The sequence below is a fragment of the Pinus tabuliformis genome, chromosome 7 (genome assembly GCF_031772625.1).
Source record: "Pinus tabuliformis cultivar Carrire ecotype Pingquan chromosome 7, CPIR1, whole genome shotgun sequence".
Lineage (NCBI taxonomy): Eukaryota > Viridiplantae > Streptophyta > Pinopsida > Pinales > Pinaceae > Pinus > Pinus tabuliformis.
In genome coordinates this window covers 1,294,115,113-1,294,127,282 of record NC_142293.1, presented here as the reverse complement: position 1 = coordinate 1,294,127,282, position 12,170 = coordinate 1,294,115,113, and positions in this window count along the sequence as shown.

Sequence of the window (12,170 nt, the reverse complement as noted above, 5' to 3'; positions counted from 1 at the left end):
GATCGCGCTTTGAATAGAACTGAACGAAGACAACATCGCAGGTTGAGAAGTGTCCACTGGTGTGTGTAGCACAGTGAGCGCGAAGTTTGGAATGCGTACCAGTCACAACATATCAGACATACCCAGGGTGTGGAAACCTGGTTCTAGCACCCTCCCGTACCAGTTCGGGTGAGATCTCAGTCCGCGCTTCACGGACTGTTTCCAAAAGGGCCAGTAGTACTGGGATTTGCTTGGCTAAATCAATTATGAACCTCGGTCAGACCCCAACAAGCCAACAAATGGTTCCGTTGCCAGGATCGAGATCTGCATAAGGGATGTCTGATGTTGTGCCATTGGAACCCAACAAAGAAAGAAATTGAAAAGTGATTGGACAAGGAGATTCACGAGTTCACGACACAAGAAAATAGAACTCCGTGAGTATCTAAGGAATAGTGGTTGGAGTGTTACTTAAATACGGAAATCCAAAAAAAATTCTTCGCATATTTTCCTTCTAAGCTATATGAGTGGATCACAAAGTTAGTAGATAGCCAGGGAAGGTGTAGGCTCGATAAACCAATAGTTTGGACTCCGGAATTAGTGCGCAGACTAGAAGCGTCAGAAGATAAAATTGCGCGAGTTGTGGACAATTGGATCGACTGGATAATAGGAAGATTTGTCACTGATTTTGCAATATACATGACCGTGAGCTACAGTGAGGCAGAATTATGTTTTCTCAAAGGACCGCGAGGTAAGTATATTAAATTTTTGAACGCTTGGATTAAGATGCTATTGTGTGAAAAGTGGGTTATGTGAATAAATTAATGTTTGGAACTACGTGGAGTGGAAAGATATACCAAAGCGGAAGTAGTGAAGAATTAGCAAACAGTCCCTTAATTTCACCCTCGCGGGAGAGTGAGGAAGAGCTCGCAAAGGTTTCTCTGAGAAGCGCAGTCAATTTGATAAGTCAGAAAATTCCGTGTTTACCACCTCGACCCACACCGCCACCCATTCACCCCCCTCACCTCCATCTCCAACCACTCCACCTCCGCCACCTCCACAGTTTTTTATGGCGAACACGATAAAGCTACCAGTATTTAGAGGAGTAGGGAATGAAGATCTGGACCAATTTTGGTTCGTTGTAAGAGTAGTATGGGAAACATAAGGTGTCACGAACAATAATATTAAGAAGGCTACATTGGTGAGCGCACTACAGGATTACACATTAACATGGTATATCAAGCATTCTAATGACCACCCAAATGTAGGAACCATAGAGATCCAAGCCGTGCTAAATAGGGAATTTAGCATGCCAAAGTTAGAAACACAATCAATCATTAGGTTTAAAGAGATCGTGATGCTTCCAAGTGAGATCCCCTGGGATCTAGATCAACGGCTGAAGAGTATGATCCACAAAGCCAATATGACATTAATGGATGGACAACATCGTGCATGGTTTGTAGCATCTTTGACACTGCACTTGAGGACAATGATGTCATAGTAGAAACTTTCCACCTAGGCCGAAGCGTTGGAAATGGCAATGAGATTACATGAGACACCTATACAAGACCTTAGGTTGGGAGTCCAACAAATCCACACGCAACTCAGAATCTGTGTCTGGAAATGCAGAGGTTGAGGCAGGGCAGGGTACCGTGACTAGAAGCGTGTGAGGAAGTATGGTGCATAAAATGCAAAGGCGAGGGCCATGACAAAGATCATTGTCTAGTGTTCACAAACTACTTAGCAAGAGGATGTCGATGCCGTTGAGACCAGAGGCATAGGCAGGGTTAAGCATGGAACCTGCATTATGGTGCGTGATCTATCACATAGGAGGGAAATACACTATGGATAATTGTTATTTGTTGCAAAAGTATACACAGACATCCCAACAATTGTTTTGTAATTTCTCTAGGTCAGTAGGCCACGATGAATGGACTTGTCGTAGTTACGAACTAATGATGGATCGAACCCCTACCTATAGGATGCAGACTGAAATGCAGGCCCTCGACCCAAATGCAGGGATGGTGTGCGCTATATTTCAGGGGCATGGTCAAGGATAAGGTGGAATGGGACCTGAAAGGGGTCGTAGACAACTAATTTGTTACAATTGCGGAGGGCCAGGGCACTATGCCTGCAATTGTACCAACTTGACAAGGATATCATGTTTGTATTGTGCTCAGTTTGATCATGAGGCAGAAGATTGGCATATGCTGATCACAAGGATGCGTGAAAAAGGGGTATTCTAGCTTCCTCCAACTTAGAATATACAAATGATGATGTCTGAGTCGCACGAAGAAGACCCAAATGTAAACATGATGCTCAGAAGTGGTATGACCATGGGAGATGATAAGGGGAAGTAGCCAGAAGAAAGTATGGGGGTTCGCAAGGCTCCTACAATGGAACCCAAGTTTGACTTAGAATGCACAAAGGAGACATTCATGGAAGCTAAGAATAGCTTCACAGAGGCCTCCACTTCAGGTAGTAAGGATCAACTAGAACCAAGAATCGATCCTTCAATTCTCACTACCTTTTTGGAGAAATGCATGAAATTTTTGCGCGACAGCAAAGCGATTAAGGGACTACAGGAACTGATCACTAGGTGTGCGGGGTCAAGAGAACCACACGTGCTCCAGAAACTGGGGAAGCATGCATTGCACACTGGAAGGGAAATGAGGATGATTGCGCAGATTGGTGAGTATGAAATGGATCAGGTAATCCTAGATCTGGGTTCAAACATGAATGTATTACGGAAGAAAACATGGGAACGCATGGGCAAAACCGCGTTACAATGGTCCCCTATTCAATTACAAATGGATAACCAACAGAATATTTTACCCATGGGGAGATTGTAAGGGGTAATAGTAGATATTGAGGGTGCGAGCGCGCAGGTGGATTTTGAAGTAATAGAGATTGTCAATGACAGTAACTCCTATCTGGTGCTGCTAGGGATAGACTGGGCCACCAATATGAATGGAGTCATAAATCTAAAGAAGCGCAAAATGATATTCGAGAAAAACTCACTAAGCGTAGTAGTACCACTGGATCCAGCCAAAGGAGTGCGCTACACTGAACCAGTGCATGACGATGATAGTGATGATGATCTTGATTGTACTTACAAGATAACTGTGTGAGCCTAGGATTGGGTGAATTTGACTGCCGATGGGAGAATCTCGTGACAGCACGAAAGATCCTGCACCTCAGATTCAGACGAAGAAGTAAAGAGATGGCAGAATCGACTGCATGAAGTAACAATGCTTAATTGCAACATGATGAATAGATCACTGCATTGCGTGACAACAGAGGCAAGGGAGCTTCCTACATATGATGGATTGTCAATGATGGATGAATTTCTGAGCAAATTTGAAAGCACAGTACCAGAGCAGTAGTGGCTCAATGCGCTAAAGTGGGCACTATGCGCAATACCCGCATGATCATGGGGTACACATCAAGGAAATTTTGAGGACTAGTGTGGATGTAGAAGGATGATGCACCTACATTTTGGAAAACCCCAGCTTCGAATGAAAGTCAGTCAGTAAGGGCGGAACAACTTCCATGCCCACCTTTCTCGATGGGTATAGACATATTTTGTACAACCCGCACAAGTGCACCCCAACCCCAGAATAGAAAGTCGGAGCAAATTGCAGCAGTAGGAAAGGCATCACGCACTACAAATTTTCCACAGAGAAGCACTCAATAAGGTGTGCAGAGTCCTAAACAAGGTTCACCGAGTGAGATGAACTGATTGGGACCTGCGCGTACCAGAGGTTCGATGGGCCTATAGGACCATGTGAAAAAACTTGAGTGTGGAGATGATTCCAAAGAGGCAGAACAGAGTCGAAACCGTAATCTCGGAAGAAAGGAATCCTCACGTAATAACTCCCACATTTGGGATAGTATGTGAAGACCATGATGAAGGAATCACACAGCTACGCGAGGACGAAAATGTAAGGATTCAGGAAGCCATTCGACGAGGGAACCTTAGACTTCATGAACTCAAAGAAGATTGGGTACGATTGAGGAATAAGAGCATGTTAATGGATGCTGAGATCAAAAAAATGGAGAACGAGATCGTGCAAGCATGTCTTGTCGATAAACTAAGGATGAAAAGGCAAGATACGGATAGCCATACCACTGGATTAGAATATTGTCGCCGAGAAGTTATGACTCTGCTACCATGGCTGTGACGACACCTTACCAATTGTAGTAACCAAGGGAGAGCACTGCATAAGGTAGGATGTGTGGTGCTGAGTATCAAGAGGGTAATTGAGGAGTTCCAACGGACTAGACCAAAAGGCAAATTGAAGTCTCGCATAGGTGGTGCGACCACTTGACTAGCCGTAGGGAGCACAATCTTAACGCTCCAAGCAATTGAAATATAGCATGGGGCTATAAAAGATTTTGTGTGGGAGTTGTGCAATAAGGGGGTTGCGCATAGGATCAACATGTCACAAGGGTCACGCCCACACATTGGGAGTTGTGCTACCGCGAGGGTAGGCTGGGAAGTGACCGTTGGTGTCATTGTTCATGATGAGATGTCCAATTTAAGGAAAAAGGGAGTAGGTGGTGGGTAATTAAGACACAAAGTAAGAGCTAACTTTGGGATGATATTCCACCAAGAATGCATTAATGACTCAGAAGTGGGGGGAATGGTCAAATTCAAATTTGAAAGACGCTATAAAACTCCCAAGGCTAACCATGAGACAACGCTTGTTCGGTTGAGATTTAAGCTATTACAAAGAGCACAGAGTGTTGAGCACCAAGCAGTATGTGAGCCCCCAAGTTTGCGAACAACCATAGATAGTTCAAACAAGATGACAACTACTAGTAGAGGTGTGGGTTTTGTTGAGAGTACTACCGAGGAAGCCACGAAGAGCCCTATGCCGCAGGTGGGAGATGCGCTAGAAATTCTGAAATCACCTCGGACGCTGAGGAACAAGAAGGATAAATAGGTAGCAAGACCAGTCTGAATGTCCCTACAAAATTCACAGTTTTGTAAACTTTTCATGGAAGAAAAGGGCAAGGCTGTCAACCTTGAGACAGACAATGAGGAGGAGGACCTACAGGCTCTCGTAGATGAGATAGAGGTAAATGAAGAAATGGCAGAAGACATCCAGCTGGTGCACGTGACAACAAAAATTCCTGAGTACATTCCTCGGTGGAAAGGGAAAGTTAAGGTACCCAAGGATTTGGATGTCACTAAGAGCGCACTCCAAACCCCACTCCTCCCAGATGGAATTCTCTTTGAGGGCTCGGCCCTGGGCCGCGTGTCCATAATGAAATTTGAAGACTGGGACCTCACAGATAACGAAAAGTTTCCACATTTACAGACTGATAACCTTATGAAATAGAGAAAGGAGGTGTCAATAATAGTTCTAGAGCCACATAAATGGGTGCGCAGTGTGGAGAAGGTCGGGCTACTCCACCTACTGTGGATTCCACATTTTCACCGCACAGCCATCACGATATTTTCCATCAGGTAGCTTCTTTGCTTGGTGCACGATGGGTACTTATGGCTGGAGGAGCCTATTCCCATCATTTCGGAGCTTATCCATAGGATTTCTCGGCTTCCCTGTAAGGGAAAGGACCCCACGAAGATAGCTAGCAAAAGCGGAGATTTGGTGCTCGCAGAGGCCATGAAGAAGAAGCACAAATTAGAAAAGAAGAAGAGAGCCTACGTAATTAGTAGCATTAAAGACAAAGGGGTGTACATAGCTGCCCAACTGCTGGCCAGGAAGGTGATGAGAAAATGCTACGGAGACGAGGTACTAGCACAGGTCATTGCGCTCGCAGAACAATGCACGGAGGTGGTCCAGTTCAATTGGGTTGAGTTCCTCTATGAGGAATTTTTTACAAACTGTAAGGAGGCCCAGGAGCATGGTAAGACCTTTGACTACGCGTGGTTGCTATTATCTATATTACTGGTGACAGGGGAACTACCTAAGCATAGTCAATTCCCTCATATTGAATAGGACTTGCCAGAGGCTACAAAATATGCGTCGCTTTGGGCTATGAAGGATGCCATGCGGATCCATGAGGCTAAGATCTTCTGGGTGCTCATGGAGGCAAGCTTCCAGATCTAGATTAACATAAGGCTGCACCTATCCCCCACAGTGTACAGTAGTGTGCGGAGCTTTGCAGACTTCAAGGCGGATATGCACAATGTGTATATCAAGGCATGTAAGGATGTGGCACAGAACTGGACCAAGCTTCCTTTCATCGCACTTGATGATGCCACCTTCTTTGTGCTCGACTCATGGCCTCCGGAGTGGTGTGCCCCATATATGTTGGAGCAGGATAGAACAACGGTACAAAAGGAGAAGGACGCCACCAAGTTTCGCATCACCCAATTGGCCCAGCAAAAGCGCAACGAGTAGTTGGTCGTGGAGGTAAGGGCTGCCTGCGAGGCAGTGAAGACAGTCGCAGAGTAGGACAAGGCCATTGAAAAAGCAGTAGCAGCATAGGTAACAGGGGTCACCACAATGCGGGAGGAAGGAGGCCCAAACTTTACCATAGGACAAGGAACAGAGGACACAACAGAAGGTGCGGATCCAAGCACAACATCTACATAGTTGAAACGGCTGCATGGTATGGAAAGAGTAGGCCCATGGAAGAAGACCAAGGCTACCAAACTGGACAGTGAACCAATTACATTGACAGAGGGTGACCTCTATGACATTAGTGACACAGTTCGCAAGGTCACTAGGGAAGTGCTCTAGGAAGCTATGATGGAACAACAGAATGTGTTAGGGGCCCTCATGGTGGAGCTGTAGGAACTTCAGGTGTGGCCCCCATAGGAAGGAACTGTAGCCGCTTACGGGGCCGCAGGTACATCAGCAGCGAAGTAGCTCCTACATGCAAAAATGGCCAACACCATTGTGCTGCCGGAAGGAGCGCTAATAGTGGAAAGCGAGGAGGATAGATCCACGGTGGGTAGGATCATGGGACTTGGCCTAAACTTGGCTACCCATCCACAGGAAACATTATATCAGCTACAGGGTGGAGTGACAGCAGAACTCCATTCTAGGGAAGGAGGTGTAGTGCATATGCTCAACGAACGAAGAATCAACATTGAGTAGCTTATTCTATAGCACGATGAAGTGCTTGCACAGAATCAACAACTGGAGAAAATGGTAGAGGAAGCATGTCGTCGCGTTCCAAAGCTAGAAATCACGACAGACCTACCAGTTGGAGTGTTAATCCACAAATTAGCCAGTGGATTCCGCGAGGCAAAGGAGGAAGCAAGCAACGAGGGTACAATTGGACCTCAACCTTAAGATTACCGAGCTGCTATTAAAGGTGTAGTCCTCTATACCCCTGGAAGTTGGGGAACAGTTCACTAGCGCTATTCAACAAGGGTTGGAGGAAATAGGATAGTCAGTATAGAATTGCGCCGCTATGTTGGAAGAATCCTCGCAGTCCTCACTTAATTACAGGAGGATTGTTACACTAACATTTGTCACCATGACTATTTGTAGTCAGTATGGCTCCATCAATAACCATACTGTCCTCCTTGGAAAGTCTTATACCTCTGCTCCTCATGTCAAACTCCAAAAAAGAGAGAAAACCTTTAAAACATCAATATAACTCTGGTTCCGCACTTTCTCTTACTCTTACCTGCGGGCCCGCACCTCAATTACATAATACCTACGTACTTGTACGCTCTGTCTGTAAAGGGGTGGGTGGGTACCCCTATAAAAGTCAAAAGGCATGAGTTTTACTTCAAAAAACTTACTTGCGATCGATTCTAGAGCATTCTAGAAGATGGTTTGACGTGGATTGAGCGCCTCCAGATGGTTCATGCATCCCAATGAAAGAGGAACTTATCCCATGAAGAGGGGAGCTATCCCTTTGAAAGAGGGACTTATCCCATTGATAGTGGACCTGTTTAACTTCATCCAAAGCATTATAAATACAGGCATTGGGCCAGAGGCAAGGGAGGTTGAAAGTTGAACATTCCTAAGGGTAGATGCTGCTGAAATTAAGACTCCCTTATAGAGCTTGAGAGGAGAGATCACATTCCTTTCTTAGCTTCATTTGGAAGTGGGTGAGCTGATCAAAGTAGAGGAGAACTCTTGCTGGACCCTGGGAGGGACCTGCACAACACCAAGGCATTGGTTGTAAGGTTTCTTTTGTTTCCAATTAATACAATTAAGTTCATTTTTCTGAACAAGTTGTTATATATAATTTGTTTCATAAACTCCTTGGTCTTTATGATGAATATGTTTTATTATATGAGTTATTCAGGTGCTATGTAATCGTTTGCTTGTTTTTGTATGCAGGCTTCAAGGAGAGGAGCTCATCTGGATCGAAGAGGCTTGGCTGCTACAAACAGCGTTGGACTAAAGGTAAGCCTTAAACACCTGGTTGCTTTTATTGAAAATGCATATTTAGGGAAAGATAGTGCTTGATTGTTTTGTTTGTCAATAGAAATGTCTTAGTTTCTAGGGAGGTCGGTTTTGTCCGCAAAATTTACTCTTTCCGCATGAAAAAATGGCGACTCCGCTGGGGAATCCATGGATTTGATTGATTTCTCTTTTGATTGATACTTTGATTTGAGAAACGTTGATTTCTTTCTAGTTTTTGATTGACTGACTGTGAATTTGGGTGGAATAGCTTAGGATTGAGTTAGCTTTTTATTTTTCTTGTTTTTGAGAGAAGTACGCACCATTTGAGTTAAGAACAGTGCGTACATGTACGCACTTTTGCTTTGCGCACAGAGCGGGGCCGCACCTGTGCAAACGGGCTGCCTGCGTACCCTGTCAAAAGTTTAGAAAATTTCAATTTATTTTCCTTTTTTACCTATTAGATCTTGTTTGTAGCTTATTTGTTGCTACCCAGATCCACTGGTTACCTATCAGAAGTTTTCATCTAGGCTTGTTTCATTAGCATCAAGGGTTTTAGTGAAGTTCATAGAAATTCTAGCCCGAGGTTTGATTTTTGTATTGGTCTTGTAGTGACTTTGGATTTAGAAGTTGTAAAAACCTTGGATATTCCTAGTCTTTTCAGTCTTCTTAGGAGTTAGACCATTCCTAAAATCCACCTTTGTTTGAGAAACCTACCGTTGTGTTGTCTCTTTGTGGAATTTTGAGAAGGCTTGTTTGTTAAGCTGCGAATTTCATTCTTAAGAAAAAGAACAAGAGCTTTTTATTTTTCTTTTTCACTGATTTATGATTCTGCATGAATTAGTCCTTGGTTGAATTGTAATTGAGTAAAACAACCTGGAATTACATTTTGTAGGCTTTTAACTCATTGGATTTTCTTTTAGGTAAATTTCTCTTAGATTTTCATATATCTTAAAATTGATTTTTGTTAAGTAGTTTACATGCTTTGTTGAAATAGGAAAAATACAAAATCTCTTTTGAAGAAAGTTTGTTTTAGTAGAGATTGAAATCTTTGAAAAGAGAAAGGATGTTTTCATGAAATAATTAGTGGTCTTGTGTTGTGTGCTTTGGAAAAGATAAAGAGATTTTTTCTTTGATTTTCATTGCCAAGAAAGTTGTCTTTATAAATTCTTCATTCTCCAACTCTCTTAGCTAGGGAATTCATTGAAAAGGAAAGATTGTTTTTTTTCATCCTAGGTGCATCTTTTTAGTGGATTTGAGTCGAGTCTACACATCATAAGTTTCAGCTCTGCTACCTTTTGTCCTAAATAAAAGCCATAAAAAATAACGCTTGAAGTAAAATTAACTTAGTAACTTTTTATTTACTAGGGCTCTGATACACCAACATAGATTAGGCTAGTGTCTTGGAGTAGGAGAGTAATTAACTCTCCAAGACAGTAAAACAAACAAGTAGCTTATCTTGCGGTAGGATAAATCAAATTGTTACATTTATGCTCTGGGAAAGCTCCTCTTAAAGGAGAAGCACGAGATCGTGTCCGAACCAGTGAGGGGATCAATCCTCCTTCATTGGGAACGACGCCAGATATGCACGTACTACAAACGATAAACCTCGGATTAACCATTGTCGAGGAGCCTGGGGTCACTTGTCGGTAAACCTTGGATTATTTTCAAGGAGCCGACAATGGGATTGAGCTTGTTACTCTGCCCTTGTGTGCGTATCAGATCGTAGACTGTTCCCCAGGGTATATTTGTTGCTGTTGGTGACCTTAGTGACTATTATCTTTAGGATTCTTCCTAAGGTGACAGTGGAGGGAAGATCCCACTGTAGCTGGAGCAGACGTCGGCTAGACTCACTTGGATTTTCTAGGGGGTTCACTTCACTCGAGACGGTTAAAGTGGAGGAACTTGGTCCAGTCTATTCATTAAGCAGGCTGCTGGGGTAACTGTTCCACCCGCCATTTCTGTTATAGACATTTTTGTGCCTAACAGCATGGAGCATGAAATGTTGATAATATGAGGGATCCAAAGTCCCTAAACATGTTGTTCTCACCCTTAGAGGAACAAGGTCTGCAAACCACAGCACTGAAAATCAGTTCTCCACCTGAAAACACTCAAAACAGGCTATTTCTAGATCATGTCAGCTGCTCCACTGAGCATCTGCGCTGAATGTCAACTGCTCCTCCTTGTACCTGCGCTGAAGGTCAAAATCAATGAAGGCTACCTACGCTGGGCGAGATTGGCCAAGTGGCACAGTCATTCTGCAAGGTGTCAACTGCCCAGGAAGCTTCCAAACTGACACTTGGTTCAAGGAATTCGCCCTATGATGAGTAAGAGGGTCTTGATCTCCAAGTGGAAGCAATATTATCCAAGTGGACTCAAGAACTGAAGATTAACTAAAGTGGGAGAGGACACTAGTCAGCTTTATGCCAGCCTCAAGCTGACTCATCCTTTCTCCAAATCTCCTATATGTAGAGCTCTCTCATGAGGTCTAGGGAGGCTGGAATTTTGTGCAAGTAAGGAAGTGCTGTTGGTTTGTGTATAGAGCTATTGGGTGTTTTGCTTGAGGGAGGTGAAGAGGAGATTTCTTTCAGCTGGGAGGTGTTGCTGGATTGGGCCCATTGTGGTTGTAACTCTCTCATAGCTTTACTTCTATTATCAATAAAGTATTTGAGGTTATTCTATATGCATGTGTCTTTATGATGAATAGATTCTTGTATATTTGATTTATGCTAATCCTATAATCGATTATGGATGTATGCTTCTTGTAGTTTCCTTTTCTTGTGCTTTTACAGGATCTGTGTGTAGCTGGGCCGGTGAAAGGGCAAAGAGCTAGGAACAAGCAAGAAGGAGTGAAGACTGGATCGACTATTAGCACAAGATAACGGTTAGTAGATCATCCTTTTCTTCCCTCTCTCATCTCATAAAGAAGAAACTTTGAATAGCTTTGCATTCAGTTGTTGCTGAAGTACTATCACCTTTAGAGTGGGATAGAGGCATTCTGCATTAGATACTTTTCCCCCCAAAAAATTGGCAACTCCACTGGGGAGCGTATCTTGTTGGTTGTTTGTGGTTTTTTGCTATTAATTTCATAAACAAAGGGAGTACCGAATCGAACTGTGTTTGAATCCATCAAACACAAAGTAGAAGGTAGCTACTCTAGCTCAGTTTCTGGGCAAGTTTATGATTTGAAGAGCTGATCCACAAGGACTCTAATAAGCTCTTAGTGATAGCTTTTCATCCTCCTTTACATCCCTTAGTGTGTCCTTGACTGATAGCTTCTGATTTGAGCAAAAACTGTGAATTTTTGAGCAATCTGTGACCCGGAAACCAAGACGGACGAAAGTCTCATTCTTCATTGCAGGTTGTACAAAGGCAGTCTGCATTTCAGCGCAGTTCCCGAAGGGGCTACCTGCGCTGAAGGTCAAACAGGAAGTGTTACACCTGCGCTGGACCAGTCTTGGCTTGAGCTACTGGGGTTTCTTGCTGTGTCTTGCCTTGTTTTCACTATTGTTTTTGCTGTTTGTTGCCAGTCAGTGGGCCTATCTGAAACCATCTTCCTTTGTCATTATTCCGCCTCAGTTGTATAAAGAAACTGTATTTGTTCTTTTGTATTTCTTGTGTCATTTACAGTTTCCCATAACGAAAGTGAACCAGTCTTGCATTGACCTCTTAGATCTAGACCTGTGATTAAGTGTCGTTCTGATCTTAAGAGTTAGTTTATTTGCTGTTCATAGCTGATTGAGTTTGTCGCTTTCGTTATATGGTTTGAATTTATATATTTCTAAGTGTCGAAACAAGTGAATCGTAAGGTGTCTTTCGATTTTGGACAAACTTGTTTGCTTCCACTTGAAA